This window comes from Peromyscus californicus, unplaced genomic scaffold (assembly GCF_007827085.1).
Source record: "Peromyscus californicus insignis strain IS unplaced genomic scaffold, ASM782708v3 Scaffold_5__1_contigs__length_169319896, whole genome shotgun sequence".
In the NCBI taxonomy this organism is placed as follows: Eukaryota; Metazoa; Chordata; class Mammalia; order Rodentia; family Cricetidae; genus Peromyscus; species Peromyscus californicus.
The window spans coordinates 108,978,750-109,005,592 of NW_026294573.1; positions in this window are offsets into that span (position 1 = coordinate 108,978,750).

Here is a 26,843-nt window from a genome sequence, read left to right on the forward strand (position 1 = left end):
TGTGCTTCCTTCTGACTTTATTTGACCTAGTAAAGAAATAACGAGTCAAAAAATTAAAATATAAGTGAAAATATTCTCTTTTAAACAAGTCTACCTTAGAAACCAAACTTCTCTTTTATCTTTTCTCTTCTCATTGTGAAATAACTTTTTTCATGTGTTAAGTGTTGGTTAAATGAGACAAATTAAAAACTTTTGATAAAAGAACAGTGATGTATGTATGTAATCCCACAACATTAGTGGGACACAAAGTAGGTAGTGGGAGGCTTTTAAGTTGCTTATACTTACAAATCAAAACTTGTGTATTATCAACTAGTAAGTAGTATAGAAGGAACAATTGTAATTGTAAAATTGGAAAGACAATTTGTATTTGCAATTTTAAAATAAAACATTCTCTTTTTTATCAACAGAAATACCTCTGAACCAAGATTGATGGCTGTTACTCAAACTATATAAACATGATGTGGTTATTTTAGACTGTCTTTTAATAATTTTTACAAGGTTCTTCCCCAAAATCCTTAATATTAAAATTTCATGGTATTTTTTCCTTCTTAGTTACTGTTGTGCAGAAATAACATGACCAAAACAAATTGTAAAATAAATCATTTAATTTGAGTGTACAGGTTTCCAGAGACTTTGAATCTATTACCTTAATTGTGGGCAGCATGGCTATAGCTAGGCAGTCATGAAGCTGGAGCTGGGAGCTCACATTTGATTCATAAATACCAAGCAGAGAGAGCTAACACAAGTCAGAATATATTAAGCATCATGTGAGCATTTTCATCTGCTTTTCTTTCACATTTGACCATGCTCATCCAAGGAAGCCAGCCTAAATTTCTTGTTTTGTTATACCTTGCTAGCATAAATACTTATGTGTATCAAGCTATTAATTAAATCATGTTTACTCAAGCATCAATAGTTTAGTATTTTCATATACTACTGATAACAATGTTCTCGGTTTGTTTACTCATTTTTTTCTGTAAGGCTTTTCTAATTCCAACCAAGCTGTTTTATGTGTATTTTCCCATTTTTTTAATTTGGGAATCATACATTTATCATGTTTGCGATAATAGTCAGAGTTGAAAGAAACAGAACCAAAATGAATCACACACACACACACACATCCACACATGCTTGTGTGCATACAAACATGTGCGCACACACACATACACACATCACTCTTAGAAAATGGACAGTCAACAGTGACTATCTACATGCTGGAGGGCACAAAACCCAGCAACTTGAAGTTCAAGAACTTAGAAGCCTCATAATAAAGGTGACAATGATGCTGTCCAAACCTCATGTTGATTTTTTAATGTTTCTGAGAGAGGCTGTGGTAAGAGTCTCATGTCAAAGACTGAAGAAGCTAATGTTTGATGTCTATGGGTAATTGCATCAACAGTATACAAACTTAGAAAGAAAGAATGGAGTTCTGAATTAAAGTACTACCTGAAATTATTTTCTTCCATTTAATTCCAAAAGAGAGTCATTGCATGGACAGTATTGCCTTCATTCAGGATAAGTCTTCCTCTCTCAGTCAATTCTTTCTGTAAATGCCTTAGAACACACTTAGCATAATATCTGAACTATCCAGTTATGGCTGAATAAAATAAATACATTGAGTGAATTAATAGTGCCTACTTATTATTTGTGGCTGAGATTATTTATATTATCTTTCAAATATTGCATTTCAAATGGATAAATTTGCACAAAATCCTTGCTATAGAGTGAATATTTATTCACTTTCTTTGATTATATGTTGAATCTCCATCTCCATTCACCAATAGTTGGATAACTTATTTCCTAATAGGCCTTATCTCCAACTACTGATGAATAGGTGATAAAAGTGTTCTGTGGGATGTCCTGTATGTTGTGAATATATGTTGCTATGATTGAGACATTCTTGTGTCCCATATCAGAAGAGCCCTCTGATGTGGGACAGAAAAAAAACAATGTTTTTATTTAAAACAAGTTGATTATAAATGCAATCTCTTTCTAAAGAAAAAAGGGATAATATAAATGATAGGAAAAATGGTAGATTATTGAACCTACTTTTAAAGAGCAACTTATTTAAAATGTTTTACATTGGTACAGATTTTAGTTTACTGATACACGTTTAGAGTTGGTTTTGTTCATACATATATATATATATATATTTCTACTCTTATTTAAGATATTATGTTTATGTAACTCATTTAGACTGTAATGGATAATTAAGAAATACAGATTAATAATTAGTCTCCTAAGATAGTCAAACTTATAGCCATGTTAAGTTTTTATACATAGATATAATTCAGTTAGGTAGGTAATTTTTAAACACTTCAAAGACCTACAAAATATGGCATTTAAAATATTTTTTAAAATTTAGACTTTCTGGACAGTGAGACATGTCTACTCCTGGCAGCACCGATTTACTTCAGAGAGGAGGATGGGCATCAAAGCCACTCCATATGGAGTTTATCTTCTTCCTGGCAAAAATAGCCATTTGGGCAAGAAACTGTTCTTGCATGGACTGCTTGATTGATGGGACATGCAGGACCCATAGGAAGGTAAACACTGAACTTTGCTTGGTGAAATGTTCCCTCAGGTTCCTGCTTTGCAGATGAAACTTCCAGACATTCTACAGGACACAGAGAGAAGTGACTGAGAGACTCTAGGCCTGTGGGCTGAAGACTGATGCCCCAACTTTACAAAGGAACTTTAGATGACTGTTCAGGCTGCCAGCTGTCTCTGTCTAATCTCACAAGACTCCCAAAAGTTGCTTGCATCCTTCTCCCATTTCTCAGGTAATAGTATATCCTTCTGAGTTCTTTGATGTAATTGAAGACTAGATAGTTATGGTTTCCTTAGTTATGATAAAAGATAAGTTAGATATGAAACCTTAGACTCACAAATATAGGATAGATAGGATATCTTATTTAATTTTTCCAAATACAAATAGACTAGATATTATAAATAAACTAGATATTGTAACTGTAATTCTTGCTTGATAATTGTTTTATTATATGTAATTTTACTATGTTAAAGTTAAAATCTTCCTTTTTTAAAAACAGAAAAGGGGAAGTGCTGTGGGATGTCCTGCATGCTGTGAACATATGTTGCTATGATTGATTGATAAATAAAATGCTGATTGGCCAGTGGCCAGGCAGAAAGTATAGTGTAGGCAGGACAAGAGAGAGGAGAATGCTGGGTAGAAAAAGGCTGAGTCAGGAGATGCTGCCAGCCGCCACCTTGTAAGATACCAGTAAGCCACAAGCCACGTGGCAAGGTATAGATTTATAGAAATGGATTAATTTAAGATATAAGAACTAGATAGCAAGAAGCCTGCCATGGCCATATAGTTTATAAATAACATAAGCATCTATGTGTGTTTACTTGACTGCAGGACTGGCAGGTAAGAGAGATTTGTCCTGACCATGGGCCAGGCAGGACCAGGAAAACTTCAGCTACAAAAGTGAAGTCTGCTCTGATAGACAGTGTCCACATATGAAAAGACACTAGAAAGTTCCCTGATACCAAGTCACATACATCCTGGAATAGACGTGTAATGACACAGCAAGAGAGTGAATTTACAACTCAGGTAAGAGTCTCTAATCAGATACAAGACTGTCTAAAACCTTGATAACAGACTTCTAGTTTCTACAGTTTACAAAAAAATAAGTGTTTAATGTTTCAGTCAATCAACTTGTTTATTATTCTTTTATCACAACCTACATCACTTAGTAAAATCTTCTATCAGAATAGTTTTAGAGTAGAAAATATCACTTATAACAATTTTGTAACAGTATGATTATCTACCATATTGTATTCCCAAATATGCTTTTTTTGTCTACCTCCCACTGCAAGAATTAAAGCTTCAGTCCAATTTGTCAGTCTGTTTGTTATCTATGGTAAAGTATCTGGTCTTGTCGTGGCCCTTGAAGTACAAAGATAATCCTGCTGGGACAGGAAGAGAGGATGATAACTATCAAACAATAAGCATGTGCTTATTCCTACTGGCACAGTGCTCAGTAGAAATAGGACATGTAGAGAGACAACACCACCAAGCAAAATGTAGTTGATCAAAATGATCCAAAGCCTGGAGTCCTTCCTGTCTTTTCCAAAGTACTGAGGGCACATTTGGACTGTGTGCTCTCAAATGCCCAGAGCCATAAACATCCTTACAGTTTAATCAATTATCGCTCAGGTTGTGTATCGCTAACCACTAAAAGCATCCTAAAAGAATCAAGCAGTAAATGGATTACTGCAGGGATCTATCATATGTCATCTAATAGTGTCTGCTCTTGTATGTGGTAGCTTAGGAACAGATTAGAATTTAGGTTTCATCATCTGAGGTTGCCAGTGAATTAGACATCAGCTACTTTCACACTCTGAGACTTTTAAACTTCCCATTCCTGTTTTCTTCAGGGACATCACTTTCTTGTGAGCCTTTTAAATTAGTTTGTCAGAAAACTCATCTCACACAAGTGGATTCTAATCTCCTTGTCAATAGGTACATAGAAAAATAAATGCAAATACATCATGCCTCAGTGTATCCTGTCACCATTGTGCTGACTCTCACAACAGAATTTACTACTTCAGTTCCTATTGGTTGTTACATTCTTCACCTGAGGAAAAAGTAAAATGAGAACAATCTAAATTACAAGGGAATATGCTGGAAGGAAGAAGGTAAGTTTTGCCTTGGTTTTAAGATCTAACTCAATACCCATGTGGGCATCTTCGGTTTAATAAAAGATAAGTTACTTTAGAAGAAAGAATAAAAGAACTATACAAAATTCCCCAACACATGAAAATTTCTGGTCTTAGTAGCCACTGTTTTGTACTCCTAGATATTATAATTCATAAGAAATCTATAAAGGATTTTTTTCCTCTTGTCCTCTCTTACTTGTAGATTTAGCATATTTAGTCACAATATACAGCTGTTTATTTTTATGGCTATTTAGCTACGTATTCTGTAACCATAAATCAGCAGGTCCATCATCTTATAGGATTTGAACATAATTAATAATTATTTTGGCATAACTAAGATTAGTCCTTACACTAAATACAATAGTTTATTCAATTCTTATAACTGTTGGAGGCCATATCATATGTGCCTAACATAGATTAAAAATTTAAATTTTTGAAGGTTTATTTTTAAGGTCAGACAGTTATTAAATAGTAAGAGTAAAGAATGATCTTATTCATTTAGCTTTGACCAATCAGTATTTTTGTTAAATATTTTCATTTATTCTTTGAAACTCTGATATAATATACTGTGGGATGGTCTTTATGTCAAATGTGTTGCTGATTGGTCAATAAATAAATCACTGATTGGCCCGTGGCCAGGCAGGAAGTATAGGAGGGACAAGGAGGGGAATAGAGCTGGGAAGTGGAAGGCTGAGGGAGGAGACACTGCCAGCCACCATCAGGACAAGGAAGATGTAAAGTACCGGTAAGCCACAAGCCACGTGGCAAGGTATAGATTAATAGAAATGGATTAATTTAAGCTGTAAGAACAGTTAGCAAGAAGCCTGCCACGGCCATACAGTTTGTAACCAATATAAGTCTCTGTGTTTACTTGATCGGGTTTGAGCGGCTTGGGACTGGCAGGTGAGCAGGAAAACTCTAGCTACAATAATATTCTTTGAAAATTCCATGAATCTTCCCAAATTCTATTCTACATCCCTTGCAACCCAGTTCATGTTCTTTCTTACCCTTAAGAAAAGAAATAACAGAACATAGAGTCGATTAGTCCATTTCATGTTGGCTGACCACTCCTGAGCATGAGGCCTGCTCTGGAGTGTGATTGATATACATAGTTAAAAAAAAAGCCCTCTCCCAGCAGCAACAACTGTCAGTAGTTCCTTATCTAGGAGTGAGAAATCATGCCCTTTTCCACTCTCCCTTCAGAATTTCATCTAATTTGAGCCTGTACATGCCATTTGTATGACTTTGTGAGTTAGTATGTGCATGTGCCCTATTGTGGCTGGGAAACAGAGTTTTCTTGAAGTTTTCTATCAATTCTACCTCTTACAATCTTTCCACGATCTCTTCTGCATAGATCTCTGAGCTTGGGGAGAGAGTTGTGATGTCTCTACCAAATTTGTGCCTTAACAGTTCAAAGGCTCTTATTCTCTGAAAGTTGATCAGTTGTGAGTTCTCTGTTAATTACTGTCTACTGAAAGAAGATTCTTTGATGAGTGTTGTGATGAAATGATCTATGGATACAACCATATGTCATTAGGTATCATTCCATTGTTATGTCCATTTTGAAAAATGATACTAATAGGTTTCCCCTCTAGATTCTGTGACCTACCTAGTCTTAGGTTCTTGTCCTCATTCACACTGTCACATATGAGTTCCATCTCTTGAAATGGGTCTTAAACCAATAAAATACATTTGGTTATTCTCATATCCTATGTGCCACAATTGCACCCATGGGCACATCTGTCTGGGTAGATTATTATTGTAACTTGAAGGGTTCATAGATGGGTGAGATTGATGACCACTTTTCACTTCCAGTATCAGGTATAGCATCTTCAAGAACTATGAGTTTTAGCCAGTATGGGTGAAGCTTCAGCACAATTTTAAATAGTTTTCAAGTCCAACTCTTTTATTCATCTTTTTCCACAACACAGAACTGAAGACAGTAGTCTCTCACAGATATTCATATTTCATTTTTTTCTCATGAAGAAATTAATAACAATCATCAAGTTAGAGATTAGGTTGGTTTTTATCACATTTATGAGTATCTATTACATAAAACTTTTAAACTTTTTAAAATTTAAACAAGTTTTATATAAAGTAGAGAAGGTCTGTATTTGGTGAGAAACTCCTGTAACTGAATACTCAAGAGACTGTACCAAATCATGTGTTGGAGGAATCTGAGACACACAGCCAACTCCATTTAAAAAACTGAACACAAAAATGAGGTGGAGAATTTAGATATTGTTTTTAAGACTTAAATTTCTATTTTTCATCAGAATATGTTACTTTCATAGTAGTTTTAGATTGTAGCCATTCAAAGTAAAATGCTTGTTTACTTTAAATTGAAATCTATGAATTAAATTATTCATTTGTGTTCATTGTAGTTAATTTATAAGTAAATTATTGAACACAGCATATGGATATACTTACAGACATTGTAAATGTTAAAAAAAATGAGGTTTCAATCACTCATATATATTGGATGACATTCTGGCATAACATGCAGCTTTTAATATTATGGGTATTGTATATAATGAAATGGCCTAAACGAATGATCATATTCACAATGTTTAATTGGAATTTGCATCTGAAATCTATTAAAGTCTATGCTAAAATTTTACCTGCATACTCAGAACCCCACTAGTCATATTTTCCTTTGCCTGATGAGATTTTGTTCTTTCACATATCCTAAGCAAGACATCATGGCATACAGCTTCCACACATTAGACACTCCTGAGTTATCAAACATGCTACCCTCTATTTTGAACACTTAGCCAAAGTGTGAAGAATGACAAGTGAAGGTCACCTAGACATTCAGATTTTTATGAGAGCTAACCAAGGAGGGGAAACTATTAGAAGTACATTATCCTAATGATCACAAACAAAGAAAATAACAGCTAACACCTTCTACTTTAAATCTAAAGCAGTTTGCTGACACTTGTCCTGAAACACATTTGTTTAATTTTATCTTACATTACCAAGTTAAAATTATACAGGATAAATTGTATACAAAGGGCAAATAACTAACATAAGTGATACAAAAATTCACCCCAGACTACAGACAATATACCCTTGGTACAATGTAGAATACTAATGTTGGATTATGGCATTGGGATGCAGGAAATGACATTGAGATATCCATTAACATTCTTAAAGTAAAAAATAACTGCCCCAAGGTGATTAATGATAAGGTAGTTAATTAATTATTTCTCTATGGTCAACTGTAACAATATGTCCACTAAGAAGAAAGCTTTGGGGACAAAAGCTTAGAAAGGTCAAGTCATTCTGCAAGTCAGGGGCAGGGGCCTGTTTCTGACAATGTTAGCTATTTCAAAGCAGAAGAATGGCAGGCTCACATCTTAAAATTCTTGCCTCAGGGTTCTGACTGAATCTCAGGGTCTTTCTGAGCCTGTGCTGAAAGAAGCACTTCTGTCTCAGGGCCCAGGGGCTCAGGTGTCCAAAATATAAACAGACATTGTGTGAGCTGCTGAATTAAAAGTCAGTCAAATTTATAACTTTTCAATCTTTTATACATCACTCAAGCTCAGCACTAGATCTCATGCAAACATCCGCTATAGTGAGAACAGGGGCACAGCACCTACAGGAGCGAATTAATTTATTTAGAGAACTCTGATCCCTCAGAACTTTGTGAATCAGGCTTTTAAGGAAATAATTCATATTTTTATGCAACTAAAACCTTTACTGACATCCCTATAATTAGAATCATGAATATATAGAGAGAATGAAATGCAGGTTTTGAACAGTGAAGCTATGAAGAGTTAGTCCCAGAGGGAATCACATGAATTCACTGATTCATGGAGTCAAAGCCTGGAAATTATTTTTCAGATTGCGTTTTGAAAAAGTTAGCCAAGGAAGGGCTGAGGGGCACCAGTCTGGATCAAGCTAGATTCATCAAAACCATTATTCTCAGCCGTTTCTTCAGTCAGTGGCTTACCGTTCTGGTTAAACAAAGCAAATAGGGATTCAATGTATGAACTGGTTTGGAAGACCAAAATTCTAGCCCTTATCTTGAAGTGCTGCTACAGAACTTATAGTACTAGAAAACTGGAGATCTTCTTGTATCTCTGTTTCTCATTGCACTTATCATATCAACCTAGTGGATGGAAAGACAGTGATGCTGAGTAAAAGTTAAGGTCTTCAGATGGGTTTGACAGTGACACATAAGCTACTAGAAATGAGCTGGAATTGTGATTTTCAGAGTGAAGATAGAAGTGAATACATTTTACAACGCTGAGTACTAGGTTTCTTTCATTAGCTGTCCACAAAGAGACTTGGCTCAATATCAAGAATGACTTTGTACTGGAAATGAGAAAAACTGGAAAATGTTGAAGAGCTGTTCCAAATACCTCAGTAAGAGCAGGGGTTTATGGGATACGCAGTGGGAAGATGTCTGATTGAGATCCCAAATCCATACTGTATTTTGTGTGTTTTTTCTTAAATACCTAAGAAAAATAAACTGAACAGATATTCTTAGGAAATACAATTACTTTCGACATTCTGAAGAATAGTTTTGAAAGAATAGTCAAATGGAAGTTACTGATGATATTTTCCATATTAAACAATTATGTATCCTTGGGAAATTTAAAAAAAATATTATTTCAACAACCTCTTTCTGCAAAGAAAAATCCAAGTAGAGAGCTATACATTTCTGGATCATTCCTACTTAAATGTTTAATTTGACCGGTAACATCCTGATGAGTCCCAGAAAAGGGTGCAACTTTTGAAATGTAAGAAGTAGTAAGCACTTCCATCCATAGTCATCATTTCTGATATAATTGCCTTGATGAAATAGAGTAATATAGTTGCTGCTTATTGGTATCCACCACAAAATTGTTACCTTTACTCAATTTATATGTATATTTATGTATAAACAAAGCAGAAGTTGGTCAATATTACACTTCAGGGGAGTGACTGAGTTCTAGTGCCTGGAGGTACATGGAGATGATTACAAGGAGTGAGAAGCTGGTCATTTTTGTTCTACCACAACTTGATGTTTGGAAAGCTCCTTGGGTTTCTAAGTCCTTAAGCTTTCCTTACAATGCACATTTACAGAGTAAAGGTCCATGAAATTTGAATGGGTCCCAGACCACATGTAAGTAATGCTAGACAGTGCCTTGCAGCTCATTTGAGGACAATGGCTCCCAGGCAAGTGCAATGGTTCCCCAAAGTGTCTGCAGCACAGACGGAGTCTTGGAAAGTGTCATTCTCAACAATTGAAGAGTAACATCCTAAAGCTAGTAGAATAGCCATCCCATTGGTACTCTACCTCAGAAGAGTATTTCTTGATATGCTGTTGGACTACCATGACTGTTTAACAAACAACTATGTGAGATTGAATATCATTTCACCATCCCTTAGTTTAAGACATTGTTATGAATGATATGCTGATTTTCTGAACTGTTTTTCACATGCCATTTTTTTGATAGCCAGAATATTTTCTTAAGTTCAGGAATGAAATTTGGATGAAAACCCTATTTTCTTTTTTTAATTTATTTTGCAATACAATTCAGCTCTACATATCAGCCACGGATTCCCTTGTTCTCCCCCCTCCCGTCCCCCTCACCCTCCCCCCAACCCCCCCCATTCCCATCTCCTCCAGGGCAAAGCCTTCCCCACAGACTGAGGTCAACCGGTAGACTCAGTCCAGGTAGGTCCAGTCCCCTCCTCACAGGCCGAGCCAAACAATCCTGCATAGGCCCCAGGTTTCAAACAGCCAACTCATGCAATGAGCACAAGATCTGGTCCCACTGCCTGGATGCCTCCCAAACAGATCAAGCCAATCAACTGTCTCACCCATTCAGAGGGCCTGATCCAGTGGGGACCCCTCAGCCACTGGTTCATAGTTCATGTGTTTCCACCCATCCGGCCATTCGTCCCTGCGCTTTATCCAACCTTGGTCCCAACAATTCTCGCTCATATAAACCCTCCTCATTCTCGCCAATTGGACTCCCAGAGATCCACCCGGGGCCTAGTCATGGATCTCTGCATCCAGATCCCTCAGTAGTTGGATGAGGTTTCTAGCACAACAATTAGGGTGTTTGGCCATCCCATCACCAGAGTAGGTCAGTTCGGGCTGTCTCTCGACCAAAAGAATGGATAAACAAAATGTGGTACATATACACAATGGAATACTACTCAGCAGAGAAAAACAATGGCATCATGAGGTTTGCAGACAAATGGATGGATCTAGAAAAAAATCATCCTGAGTGAGGTAACCCAGACTCAGAAAGACAAACATGGTATGTACTCACTCATAGCAGGATACTAGACATGAAACAAGGATGACTTGTCTGCTACTCACATCACCAGGGAGGCTACCTGGAAATCAGGACCCCAAGAAAGACACAGGGATCGCCCAATGACAGAGAAATGGAATGAGATCTACATGAACAGCCTGGACATGAGTGGGGGTAATGAAAGGCAAGGGTTGAGGGAAAGAGAGCTTGGGGGAGGGGGAGATCCCAGCTGGATCAACAACAGAGAGGGAGAACAAGGAATAGGAGACCATGGTAAATGAAGACCACATGAGAATAGGAAGAAGCAAAGTGCTAGAGAGGCCCACAGAAATCCACAAAGATACCCACACAACAGAAAACCCTATTTTCTGTTGTCACTAAAATAAACCTCATCTTTGCTACTTTATGTTCACCTTTCATAAGACACATAAAAGACTTCTATTACATCAGATGTTGAGAGGAAGTTGAGATATTTTACATCAGATAAGCCAACAAAAATAATTCAAATCATTAAATATGTATCTTCTGTTTTTACAGACAGAACAAAAGAACACAGTATTGAAAAGCTATGCCCTCAAAATACATGCACAAGTCTCATATAGTGGGTTATATTTATAAATACACACACACACACACATACACACATATATATATATATATATACATACATACATATACCTATATACATGTAAAAGCAATTATAGAAAAAAGAGATCATAAATTTGAAAGTGAGCAAGGAAGGTTGTATGGGAGAGTTTGGAAGTGGAAAGGAAAGGGAGAAATGCAATTATTTTGGTGTGCAGGAAGGCCTGGTGCTGGACAAGTAACAGAGAGTTCTACATCTTGACTCAAACAATACAAGAAGTGATCTGTCTCACTGGGCATGGCTTGAAACTACATGAGACCTCAAAGACCACCTCCCTAGTGGTACACTACCTCCAACAATGCCACACCTACTCCAACAAAGCCACACCTCCTAATAGTGATACTCCCAATTAGCTTTTGGAGGCTAATTACATTTAAACTACCACATAGGTTATTCTTTTTATCCACCATATTAAATAGTTAACAAAAATAGGGGCTCATCAAACTTAAGCTTTTGAGAATACAAAGATATAGAATAATTAAATCAGATTTATTCAGAAGATAAAAGACTGAAGAAGGAAAACGTGAGTTCCTGAGCCTGCTGTTTCCTGAATTTTCTTATATTTTATCGTGATTATATTTAGTTCATTCAGTCTGTAATTCTTCTGGCATGCAAATTAATTTATTTTTATTAGTTAGAAATGTTTGAAGTTTTTACAAGAAAACCAGTTCTAGCTTACATATTAATTTCATCCCCAATGTAATGACAGTAGAAGGGTTATCCATGCAATAAACTAACAATTTCAATTTATTTGGGTTTGAGACTTCATTTACCATTTAGTGTCTGTGATAGTTAATATTTATTGTCAACATGACATCTGAGAAGCGGTAACATTTATTGAAGAATTTTCTTGACTAGATTGACCTGTGGGTAAGTATGTGGATCATTTTCCTGATTCCTTTTTTTTTTTTTTTTTGAGACAGGGGTTCTCTGTGTAGCTTTGCGCCTTTCCTGGAACTCGCTTTGTACACCAGGCTGATTCTTAATTGATATAGGAGGGCCTAGCTCACAGTGCACATTACTAACCCAGGATAGATGGGCATGACTATATACGAAAGATGTCTGAATGTAGTCAGGAAGAAAATCAGTAAGCAGCATTCCTCCATGGTCTCTGCTTCCATGCTTGCCTACAGGTTCTTATTTTGAACTCTTTTCCTGGCTTCCTTTGATGATGAACTACAAATTGTAACTTGAAATAAGCCCTCCATCCTCAAGTTGGTTCTGAACCGAACAAAAAGCAAACTAGAACAGGGCCCAAACATACAATTCTAAATAAGTTAGCTTTCATATCTAGTTTTACTTTCTTATTCAATAAACATATATTTAAAAAAAAAAAAAAAAAACGGAGCCAGGCAGTGGTGGCACACGCCTTTAATCCCAGCACTTGAGAGGCAGAGCCAGGCAGATCTTTGTGAGTTCGAGGCCAGCCTGGTCTAAAGAGCGAGATCCAGGAAAGGAGCAAAGCTACACAGAGAAACCCTGTCTCAAAAAAACAATAAATAAATAAATAAAACCATACATTTTTTTAGACTGAATCTTTCTCTCTCTGATTTTTGTTTGTTTGTTTGTTTGTTTTTGTAGGCAAAAAGTCATCACAGGTAAAACTGAAGAACAACATAAACTTTCATGTTGTGAACCTTGTGATGAGACCATGAAGGCAAGACAGTGTCTAATAAAGTGAACCTGTTATCCCCTTAAAAGAATTCAAATCTAAAAGATGTGAGAAAATTGAAACAATGTGGTTGTAGATCAGGCCTGACTTATCCATTTTTATGAGAGTGGTGGTGAATGAATGTTGTCAATCCAATGCATTATTCTTCTTGTTCGAAAGTTTTCTATAATTATTTAGCAACTATAGACTTATTGATATCCAACAATATGATTTCAGGTACTCTAATGAAGCAAAGGGTCAATTAAAGAAACCTTATTTTGAAAAAGAGCAATCATTAAATGCTTCTGTGGAATGTCTGAACTGCAGAAGCTGCAGTAAATGGCAGCTGAGTGCTGCTGAGGGGAGAGCTATTTTCATTTCTGCATTATCTTCAGAAATTTCAGTAATCAGAAAAAAGAATAATTATCAAATAGTCCACGATTTAGTTCTTTCTATGGTGCTTTAGAACAGTTAATACGATATAAAATGACCAGATAGATACCACTACATTCCTACAATTTGAAGTGATATTACTGTAAGTATTTTAATATTTTTAAAAGTCCTTCCTTTTATACTACATAATGAAGCATGATATATAATTTATTTCGCAATATCTGAGATGGTTTTACTCCATGTAATACAACAGATTTGTATTTTTTTTTCTTTCTGTCTAGTCATATGAACACACATGTACTATTCATCCACATTTTAGAGCCCATGAAAAGCCCTAAATTAAGAAAGATATAGGAGCATGCATTGCATTTTGATAATATTTTGTTAAATTAACAAATTACAATAAATTTCCAGCAATTTAGGATAAAATACCAAAGATCATGTTATGCTCTCTCAAACTGTATGATTACGTTTCTTCAAGAACTGCATAAAAATATAAACACATTTTATTTCAGGTCAAATAATGTTTCATAAAACTTGACCTAGAAATAGTATTTTAGGCTTGTTAGATTCATTTTCTCTTGCACTTTAAGTTTCATGAATGTGAAAGAACAGTAGATAATTTGTTGAATTATGTCAAATTCAGCATGTGTATCTTTTTCAAGATATACTTTTTCAAGTGTAAACTCTTAAACAAAATGTAAAGACAAGAAAGTCTGAGTCAGTAAAGATACTAGTGGCTACTCCAAAAACTGATGGCATACATCAGAAGATAAACACAGTGTCTACTTTTGTCTCCTAGGATACACCATAGCTCTTAAAAACATTTCCTTTCAGTGTTGTTGGTACAGTAACGTATGCTGAAATCTTAGAAATCTTCCCTTAGCTCTACACCACCAGTTATCACAAACCACCAGCTTCAGTTCCCATCTCCGGGGATAGCAGTCTGCAGAACTGATTGCTTTGCAACCCTTCTTCTCACTGTAGCTTGCCTCTATGTTTTGAGAGCTCAGACGACAGGTGGAAATGTGAGGGCACTGTTCAAACATGATGGGAAAAGTATGTGAGGAAGGTGGAATTGCTATCTGCAAGATAATTACACTTGGGTAGCAAATTTCAAATGCAACATTAAAATTAAAATCAGAAAATTCCCTAGAAAATAATGTTTCTTCTTTAAAAATGACATATAGAAGTACTTGAGAGTTACAATTGAACAATCTAGTCACATCAGCAATGAACCATTTTTCATTCTATCTTCTAGAATTTCTCTTACTGGATATTCTTGTTTAAATTGTATCTAATCTCCCTCCATTCTATAAACCATACTATGCAACAAAGAAATCATGTCATAATTTACTGAATATTATCAAGATTTCCACTTCAGTGTGTTTCATGGTGATATGATAATTTTCATAAGAAATGAAAATAGCTCATCTTCAATACAACTGAAGCTATTGCTGGAGTAGCAATATGTGCAGGTTATATCATGCTTCTATTCATACTTGAGGATAATATCTTCAGTAATTTGCACATGTGATCATCCAGTTAACATCACAAAGTAGTGGAAGAATTCAAGCACAGTAACAGAAGTAAAATGTTTTGATTGACTAGTACATTATAACTTTTATTTCATACTGTGGACCCAGGATGTTATAATAATTGGCCTGTCAAGTCAATTGTTACTGTTCATTAAAAATGAATAATGGAGCAATTAATCTCACAACTTTAGCTTCATTAGGAAATTCTGCTTTTGTAGTTAGTAGAAGCTCAGTGTCTCAAAATAAAGAATGTATAATTTCCTAATTGAAGGTTTCCCCTTCTTTATTTTGATTTTGTCCTCAAGCAGAAAAATGTAAGCTTATGTAAGAAGTATATAAAAATTCTGAGTTATTTCTAATTTCTATTTGGAAATTCATTATATATACAAGAGTGTTTTTCTTGCTCTGTTTCTTCTACAAGACTGTAGACTCAGAATGTCACATGCCTTAAAAATAAATCATGTTTGTGAAAATGCTGATAGTCACAACAATAGTCTGGACTCAGAGCTTTTCTACATAACCTCTGAAAATATTGAAAAAATCTGAAGCCTGAGTTGATTTTTTTTTTTTGTTACATAGGCAGGTGAGATCAGTAGTAAGTGTGGTATTTTCAATGTTATTGGACCCCTAAAGCTCATAGGGAGTACCGCTATTAGGAAGTATGCTTTGTTAAATAGGTATGGCCTTGTTAGAGGAAGTATGTCACTGTGAGGGTGGACTTTGAGGGCTCACATATGCCCAAGTAACACCCAATGCCTCAGTCCATTTCCTGCTGCCTTCTGATCAAGAGGTAGTCAGTATCTTCTCTGCCTGCATACCACCATGCTCCCTGCCATGATGATAATGGATTGAACCTCTGAAATTGTAAGCTGCCACTTCATTTAAATGTTTTCCTTTATGAGAGTTCTCATGGTCATGGTGTCTCTTCATAGCAATAGAAACCCTAAATCAGAAGTTGGTACCAGGGATTGGGGTATTCCTGTGTGTGGTGGTTTGAAAGAAAAATGGCCCCCAAAGAGAGTGGTACTATTAGGAGGTGTGGCTTTTTTCAAGGAAGTGTATCACTTTTTGGGTAGGCTTTGAGGTTTCTTTTGTTCAAGCATCCCTCAGTGTGACTGTCCAGTTGACTTCCTGTTACCTGAAAGATAAGGGACTCACTGCTCCTCCAGTACCATCTACCTGCAAGCCATCATGCTTCCTGCCATAATGATAATGGCCTAAACCTCTGAAACTGAGTCCCTTCAATTAAATGTTTTATTTATAAGAGTTGCCGTGGTCATGATGTCTCTTCACAGCAATAAAAATCCTAACTAAGACACTGTGATAGACCTGACCATGAATTTGTTTGAAGGAATATGGACCTTGGGACTGTGGATTAGAGAAGCAGTTGAATGCTTTAAGTGCAACTTAATGGGTCATACTTATAGAAGTATGAAAAACAGTGGTGTTAAGAGTTATTTAAATTGGGGGGGCTAGCTCAAAAGGTTTCAGAGGAAAAGAACTTTAGTATGTTCCCTAGAAATCATTCTTGTGATATTATGGAGAAGAATGTGGCTGCATTTCCCCTTGTCTGAAAAGTTTGCCTGAGGCTGAAATGAAGTTTTGGATTAAATCCCTTGGCAGAAAAAAAATCACAAAGCAACCTAGTATTGATGCTGTTGACTGGTTACTAGTGTTAACTCTACTGAAGATGCATAATGAAAATGAGCAAGCTGAGCAAGAAAAAATATTTGAAGAGAAAAGGGGCACCAGAAAGTAGAATATAGCTAAATTCTGTGTTCAAAGAGATAAAAAGATTAAGAAATGGAATAAAGGGAGTGGTGACCTCAGGGCAAGACCCCACCAAGCTAAGTTTCCATCTTGAAGAAAGAAATTAAAGAAAGCTTAGAGCCATGTGTGGTGGCACACACCTTTAATCCCAGCCCTGGGAAGGTAAAGGATGGTGGATCTCTGAGTTTGAGGCCAGCCTGGTCTATAAAACAAGTTCAAGGACAGCCAAACTTAGGCTGTAAAGGTAACAATCAAAATTAGAAAATTGGTGAAGATGTAATTGAACAAGGGGGTCACGTTCCAGCCCCAGCTAGCACCAGCACTTGGCAGCTTCAATTATGAAGTTCTGGCTTTGGAGTTAAGGATAGAAGAAACAGGTTATAAAATTTGACCCTGCATCTAAGGAAAGCTTCTGAGGCCAGGCATGTGTCAGGGGTGTCCATGGATGGAGGAATAGAGAGCCCATTTTGTCAAGTTACGAAGTTGAAGCCTTGGAGATTCCAAGATGCTGCAAATGCTAGTTGTGGCATACCTGATGAGGTAAGCTGCTAACAGGGAGTAGTTCCAGTCAAAGAGAAAGAAGTGTATTGCAGTCAACAAAGCTGAACGGAGTTGGAAACCTAATGAACATTTTGACATCATATGGAGATGTATAGTTTAGAGTTTCCCAACTGTTTTTCAGTCTTGCTTTGGTCCAGTATTTCCTCCCTGTGTCCCCTTCCCTACAATTTGGAATGGTAATGTATATTCTGTGCCATTATGTGTTGGAAGCATGTGATCTGCTTTTTTATTTTTATTTTGTGGAGAATTACATTTAAGAGATGATGGCATGAATCTCAAAAGAAACTTTGAAATTTCGACTTTAAAACACTGTTGGGACTTAGATAGACTATGGGGATTTTTGAAGTTAGACTAAATGCATTTTACATTATAATATTGTTACAAGCTTTTGGAGGCCAGGGAGTAAAATATGGTAGTTTGAGTGTAATTGCTCCCCTAAAGCTCGTAGGGAATGCCACTATTAGGAGGCGTGGCTTTGTTTGGCTAGGTATAGACTTGTTGGAGGAAGTATGTTACTGTGGGGGTGGAATTTGAGGTCTCATATATGCCCAAGTAACACTCAGTGCCTCAGTCCATTTCCTGTTGCCTTCTGATCATGATATAGTCAGCATCAGGTCTGCATGCACACCTCTATGCTCTCTGCCATGATGATAATGGACTGAAACTGAAATTGTAAGCTGACATTTCAGTGAAATGTTTCCCTTTATAAGAGTTGTCATGCTCATGGTGTTTCTTCACAGCAATTGAAACCCTAACTAAGAAAATAAGAAAGACTTACCTGGTAGTTTCCCTTCCCAACTTGCCTTGTAGATTGCCCAACTAACTGATAATGGAGACTGAAAGCCAGCAAGTGAAAGGTAGAACGCAAATCATGGCAGAAGTGTTAGATTTATTTTCTACCTCTCATTAAGATAAATACAAAATACAGGAACATTTAAAAGTCAAGTCCTGATTATTTTTTTTCACTGACAAATATTTTCATAAATTGGAAATTAAAGATAAAAGGAAGTCTATGAGCCTTAATCTAGTAACACAAGAATATAACATCAAAGGTGGAATATGTATCAATCCCTTCACCTTTACTCAACTTTAAAATAAAAAATCCTACTGAGGAAATGTCATGGTTTCCTTGAGAACTGGATAGAACATTCACTGTTACTTTTAGAAATCTGAGATGAGAGCAACTGCTGTTTATAAGTATGCACATGAAGTAACACCAAAGAGGATGTTCACAGACTAAACAGTAGCCTAAACAGTAGACTAAACAGGCATAACTGGAGACATGTTCCTCACTTCTTCATAGTTTGACAGCAGAGGAATAACAAAATCTGAACTTCATGCATATGCACTGTTGTTTGAAGGTTGTGTTCTCAAACTCAGAGACATTTAATCCCCAAAGCCTTATTTAATGACATTTATAGATTATTTAATCTGAAAATAGTAATCTAAGGTAAGGCTCTATGTAAGTGACTAGATTAGAATAGGTCCTTTAGGAAGAAACTCCTAACACCTAACCTAGATGGGTTCATAAGGAACATGAAGAGAGGACACAAACATGGAAAGACTCACATGTTCCTGACATGATAAGATGCAGCAACAAGAGCTTCATACCAGAGTCTCTAGAGTACTATTCTAAATTCCAGTGTAGTAATCTGTGAGATAAATAAAGCTCTTTTTGCTATAATGTAAGCTTATTATTTTGTTATAGTCATAAACAATAGACTAACACAATATGATTTACTTTGTGTGGACTATTATAAAAATAGTTTGTTTTCAAACATTTCTGGAGTTCAGATATCCAAGAAGGAGATGATGCTTTGGGATGTCTTTCTATACACTGTGAATATGTGTTGCTATGATTGGTTAATAAAGAAGCTGCTTTGGCCTATAGCGAATCAGGTTATAGCCAGACAGGAAATCTAAGAGAGAGGGGAAGAATAAAGGCAGAGACATAGACTCCAGCTGCTCCTAGGAGAAGCAAGATGTGAAAATACCTGTAAGCCATGGCCACGTGGCAGCTTATGATGTAATAGAAATGGGTTAATTTAAAATGTAAGAGCTAGCTAGCAAGAAGCTTGAGCCATAGGCCATCCAGTTTATAATTGATATAAGCCTCTGTGTGTTTACTTGGGTCTGAGTGGCTGCAAGACTGGGTGGGTCACAAGAAAACTTCCAGCTACAAGATGACAGCAGCTCTTGTTTCTTATGATGCTGGCAAAAGTTTTTGTCCCACCAGCAGCTACCAAGTAAATACACTGAGGCTTATATTAATTACAAATTCTTGGTCAATAGCTCAGGCTTGTTACTAGCTAACTCTTACATTTAAATTAACCCATATTTCTTATCTTGCCAAATGGTTTGGTACTTATTCTCAGTAGAGCATGTACATCTTCTCTCTCTCTGCATCTGTTGGCAACTCCCCAGACTTGCCCTTCTTCTTCCCATAATTCTACTAGTCTGGCTCTCCAGCATAATCTCTTTCTGTATCAGCTATAGGCTAGTCAGTTCTTCATTAACCAATGAGAGTAATCTATATTTACAGTGTACAGAAGGTTTATTTCACAGCATTAGGATATTTCTACATTTGATTGATACATAGGTCACTTTCTTCTTTATGTACCACTACACAGTCTTCTGTCAATGAGTATATGCTTGTATCTGTGGATATATGTCCACATTCTCATGTTATATAAATGATTTGGATTTGATTTGAAAAGGTTGTGTCATTTTATCTAAATTCCTCTTTTAAATGCCCCAAATACAATATTTATATATAAAAACAGTGGTTTAGGGCTTCCACAAAGACTTTCAAGTGAGCAAAATATAGGCCATGATAAAATATCTACAAAGGTTAAATGATAGCACACAAATTTTCGAAGAATGACTGAGAATCCAATAAACAAAGCACAGGAAATATAATACGCAATGTGTCTTTCATGGTGTAGACAATGAATAAAACTTAATTCCTGTAATTACACTTATAAATGTATCATCTAACTATGGAATCCTTGATTGAAGTTTGTATGTTAGTGAGAGTATGTCCTAAGGCACAGATGAGAGCAGTTAGGGGTGATATTCTAGATATTTCAGTGAGAATACACACTACAGATACTATGAATAAATAAAATCAATACATATACGTAAACACACACACATCAAATATATTGTATCAGTTGGTTTTAAAGAGATAATTTGTATTTTTTTCTCACTGGTCTAAATCTGATTACATTTTGTATCTATAGTCCAGTACAAAAGTACAAACTTGAGTAATGATGACATTGTTCTGTGTGCTGTACAGAGTGGTTGATGCTATGTGTTTATTGAGCTCTTATAATACAAATATGATAGTGCAGAAGGAACAAAACTTTTTCTGAGACATGATCTCACTTTGCACCCCTATAGCTCTGGCTAACCTGGAATTTTCTGTGTAAACCACACTGCACTCATATGCTGAGACCACTTGGCTCCACATCACAAGTATCTGGATTAATGGTATATACTACCATGGCAATTGAGGAACATATTTTTAAGTTTAATTTAATCCTACCTTAATAGCCATATATGGTTATTAGCTACATATTAAAACGTGTGGCTACTCATCGTGTTCCTCCAGTTTACTTTGTAGATGAAATAAACCATATTTCATACAGAGTCCAATATTTTGCCATGATTGGGCTTTATTTAGAAATAAAGATCATTACTTTATCCAAGCAAATATCTTATATTGATAGATATTTTTACTATAACTGAGAATTAGCTGGTTGTTCAGACACCCAATTGCTGAATCTAGGCCTTGGTGTCTATCAACATGTAGAAGTAATCTGTAACAGCTAACTTAACAAAGTTGAACATCTGAACCTATGGAGGACGGAACCACAGGGAAGTAACAAATGCCTAGCTTGCTTCTATTGAAATTTGTGAAGTTTCTAGTATTGTTCCACATGAAAACAGATCCATAGCACAATGGCTGTACCTGAATCTACTGTTGTTGAGCCAATAATTGCAGTTCTGCAGTTACTGGTTGCTGGCTTGCTTCTCTGGCAGCAGCCAATGGGACATTTAGGTACTGCTGGATCTACCTCTTGCCCCTGCCACCAAATGTATTTTTAGCTAAATACCATTCTTTTTAACAATTAGACTTGGGAGTCAGAGGCTGGGGTGAAAATTTACTAGCTCAGAGATGTTGAGGAGCAACAACATAACTTATACTCTTCTCCCATGTCTCGAAAAGAGAGCTTTCTTCCACTCTGACAAACCAAAAAACTGCCACACTCAACGTCCATCCCTACTACTTCCTATGCACCCCTCTATCCATCTTCCAGATGCCCTCTGACTCTCTATGATTACTTTTTGTTAATTAGCTACTAGCTCGGCCTCCTGACCCAAGGTTGATTTCATTTAATTAACACAAATGCAAACTCAGGGTTCACAGTGTTATCACATATCTCACAACAGATGTCTGTATTTTGCATGCCAGAGGTGGTTCCTGCTTCCTCCTACATCTATCTCTTCTATTATTATCCATTTACCTATAACCAACAACATATCTAAATATACTGTAATGCTGTCCTTAACATGGGTGTGAATATTTAACACCTAATGAGGTAAAATTTGTACCTCATTATTTGTTTATTATATTTTCTGAATGCATTGAAGAACAATGTTGAATAATGTATTAGTTAAATGTTACATTGGTATACAACTACTGTGATGGGATTCCATTATTATATCTTGCAGTTTGATAGATTGTTTTCCCATGAAGATATTCATATCAACTTCTAAAAAGAAATTGACATCTTTATATCCAGTTGATACATCTCACCATATTCTGATCACAAAACTATTTCCTAAAAGCAAGAGTACATCCTTATCAACCTCATGACTTTGATTGAAAACACTTTTCCAGAGACACCTATTTATTTTTCTCTGAAACATAAGGGTTTTCTGCTATTATGATATAGTCATATTGTTTTAGTTTCTTTGCTTGCCTATCCTAAAAAAACCTATAAGATTATACTAAATTTTATATAGTTGCTGAATTATACATGTTATATACTGCCTGTTTTCTGTGTAGTAGATTGTATTCTAGAATCTCTGGTATAGCAACTTATAATTGCATTGCTGAGATAAAACTTATTTGGTCATATATAATATAATCAGCACATATAGAATATAGAATAACTAGCTTTGATCTGAAATGTTCAGTCATTTAATTTGGATATTGAAATTATAGTCAAACAGAAATTATGTTGTCTATACTTTCCTTCTATTTTTAAACTTTACTGACACTGACTTGTGTCCTTTATGCATTATTAACATTCGGTGATAAATGTGTGAATTGATTGCATTTATATGCACCACCATATAATTAATTATAATTGTCAAAAAAATTACAAAAATAAAAATATAGACATGTAGAGTATAAAGAATTATACACACAGCTAGTGAGTCTATGACCTTTCTTGTCTGATAATATCTATACCAAAGTACCTTTCCAGTATCGTAACTCAGACGTGAGTTCCAATAGTTTAAAATATCACATTTAAGCCAGATGAGATACATACATCTTTAATCTCATTGCTTGGGAGGCAGATTTGTATGAGTTCAAGGACAGCCTGGTTGTCTACAAACTGAATCCCAGGACAATCAGAGCTGTTACACAGAGAAACTCTCAAAAACAAATAAACAAAAAATATAAAACACCACATTTTCCTTTAATCAATAGCCAGTGTTTAAGGAAATAGTCTTAGAATTCAAAACCTATAAGTTGTAGCTAGAGTTTTCCTGACTGGCCCACAGTCAGGACAAATCTCTCTCACCCGCCAGTCCCAAGCTGCTCAAACCCGTTCAAGTAAACACAGAGACTTATATTGGTTACAAAATGTATGGCCGTGGCAGGCTTCTTGCTAACTGTTCTTACAGCTTAAATTAATCCATTTCTATTAATCTATACCTTGCCACATGGCTCATGGCTTACCGGCATCTTCACATGTGGCTTGTCATCATGGCGGCTGGCAGTGTCTCTCTGCCTCAGCCTTCCACTTCCCAGCTCTATTCTCCTCCTTGTCCCGCCTATACTTCCTGCCTGGCCACGGGCCAATCAGTGATTTATTTATTGACCAATCAGCAACACATTTGACATACAGACCATCCCACAGCAATAAGTTTTAATGGATTTTAAAATACTTGATATGTTATCATATTACTGTTTGAAACCTGGGGCCTATGCAGGATCACTTGGCTTGGCCTGGGAGGAGGGGACTGAACCTACCTGGACTGAGTCTATCAGGTTGATCTCAGTCCGAGGGGGAGGCTTTGCCCTGGAGGAGGTGGGGATGGGGGATGTGCTGGGGGGAAGGTGAGGGGGGCCATAGGGGGAGAGAACAAGGGAATTCGTGGCTGATATGTAGAACTGAATTGTATTGCAAAATAAAAATACAAATTAAAAAAAATAACACAGATGCTCTGAAATTCTGGGAACAAATATGCTGTATTCTATTTAGTCCCAGGTCTCATTGAGTCTTAAATTTTATAGTGTTGCCCCGATGTACAGGCTATAGATATCCACGATTGCACTAAGATTGCTTCTTGAATCTCTAGTAATTTGTAGACTTATAATTCATGATATTTGTGGGAGATAGTTATCTTTGTTCAAGTAAGTTAGTATCTGGTCAGTTCATCTCATATACTCTCCTGCTATGACAACAGGTCCTGATATTTCCCTATTTTACCTGATGTATAATAAATACAAAGCAAATTTTTTTAAAAAAATAATTTATTTTATATTTTTAGAAACTTTTCTAAGAAAATAAAATACAGTAAGTTAAAACAGAAACCATCACACTGAATTTGGACAAGTCAAACCAGCAGAAGGAAGCTTCTCTGATGATGGCTGAATATGGCGTTGATCTATAAATATAGCCAAATATCATTAGGAGTCAGCCATTATATTATTTATTTATTTGTTTGTAGCACTAATCTTAAAGAGTCTTATTAATAAAATCAAACCTGAGCCAAGTATTGGGTTGAACACTGGAAGATCAGAGAGCCAGAACAAGCCACAGCTACCTCACCTCGCCAGATCTTCCAGCTGGTCTTGCTTCCTCAGACTGGAGGCCTCTGAGTCCTCATCCAGAATGGGTGTCAGCTGAATTGCTGCTCAAAAGCCTGAATGCTTAACCAGCCAAATGCTTAACCAGCCAAATGCTTCTAGTTTCTGGTCCTCAAGCCTTATATACCTTTCTGCTTTTTACCACCGCTCCCTGGGATTAAAGGCTTGCTTTCTGGGATTAAAGGCATGATGAGTCACCATGACTGTCTGTATCCTTGAACACATGGATTTCTGCCTCTGGAATGCTAGGATTAAAGGCATGTGCTACCACTGCCTATCCTTTATGTTTAATATTGTGGCTGCTCTGTCTCTGACCCCAGATAAGTTTATTAGCATGCGCAATATTTGGGGGAATACAATACCACATTTGTTTGTTTGTTTGTTTATGCTAGTAGATTTGATTTTACCCTAGACTGCAAAATATGCTAGGGAAATTGCTGTGGGATGGTCTGTATGTCAAATGTGTTGCTGATTGGTCAATAAATAACCAATCAATATCTGATTCATCTTAATCAGTATTTGATTCACCCACTCTATAATACATAATCCATACCTGAGACTGTTTGGATGATCAAGAACCAGAGACCACATACAAAGCAATTTCAACTCCCCTTCTCAGGATTATGTACAATGCTTTCTCCACTTTCTTTAGATATAATTTTGGCTCATTCTTGTTCCATCATTTTTTGAGAACATGTTGGCAATTCAGTCAATTACCCAGGCCTGCCCTCAGGGACCCAGAAGGACACATCAGCAGTAGCTGTCAAGATGTGACACTGTGAGTACTGCACCCACTGAGTAAAGCGATCTTGCTAAACACATGCACTATATCACCTTATAAAAGGTGAGCCTTTCTTGACCCCCTTTCTCTTCATTTTGCTCTTGCTCAGAGGCCACCAACTGTATCCCCCAATAAACCTCCCATGTGAGCTCTGTTGCATGATATGCCTTTGTGGTGTCCCTGGGCTTCAACCCACCAAGGTTACTTTCGCAGTTAAACTGTTAAGAGAACATATCATTAATTGTGCTTCATGATGGGTAATGAGGAGAAATTGGAAATATACATATATATATATATATATATATATATATATATATATATATATATATATGCACAGGACCTGGTCCCACTTCCTGGATGCCTCCCAAACAGATCAAGCCAATCAACTGTCTCACCCATTCAGAGGGCCTGATCCAGTTGGTGACCCCTCAGCCATTGGTTCATAGTTCATGTGTTCCATTTGTTTGGCTATTTGTCCCTGTGCTTTATCCAACCTTGGTCTCAACAATTCTCTCTCATATAAACCCTCCTCATTCTCGCTAATTGGACTCCCAGAGATCCACCTGGGGCCTAGCCATGGATCTCTGCATCCAGATCCCTCAGTAGTTGGATGGGGTTTCTAGCACGACAATTAGGGTGTTAGGCCATCCCATTACCAGAGTAGGTCAGTTCAGGCTGTATCTCGACCATTGCCAGCAGTCTGTTGTGGGGGTATCTTTGTGGATTTCTGTGGGCCTCTCTAGCACTTTGCTTCTTCCTATTCTCATGTGGTCTTCATTTATCATGGTCTCCTATTCCTTGTTCACTCCATCTATGATGATTGAAAGTTTTCCTGGGTATATTAGTCTAGGCTGGCATCCATGGTCTCTTAGTGTCTGCATTACATCTGTCCAGGTCCTTCTGGCTTTCAAAGTCTCCATTGAGAAATCTGGTGTTAGTCTGATGGGTTTGCCTGTATAAGTCACTTGGCCTTTTTCCTTTACTGCTCTTAATATTCTTTCTTTATTCTGTACGTTTAGTTGTTTAATTATTATGTGGCGAGGGGACTTTTTTGGGGGTCTATTCTGTTTGGTGTTCTATAGGCTTCTTGTATCTTCATAGGCATTTTCTTCTTTAAGTTGGGAAAGTTTTCTTCTATGATCTTGTTGAATATATTTTCTGTGCCCTTGAGTTGGTATTCTTCTCCTTCTTCTACCCCTATTATTCATAGGTTTGGTCTTTTCATGGTGTCCCAAATTTCTTGGACATTTTGGTTCATGACTTTGTTGGCTTTAGTGTTTTCTTTGACTGATGAATCTATTTCTTCTACTGTATCTTCAACGCCAGAGATCCTCTCTTCCATCTCTTGCATTCTGTTGGTTATACTTGCATCTGAAGTTCCCGATCGTTTACTCAGATTTTCTATTTCCAGCATTCCCTCTGTTGGTGTCTTCTTCATTTTTTTCTATT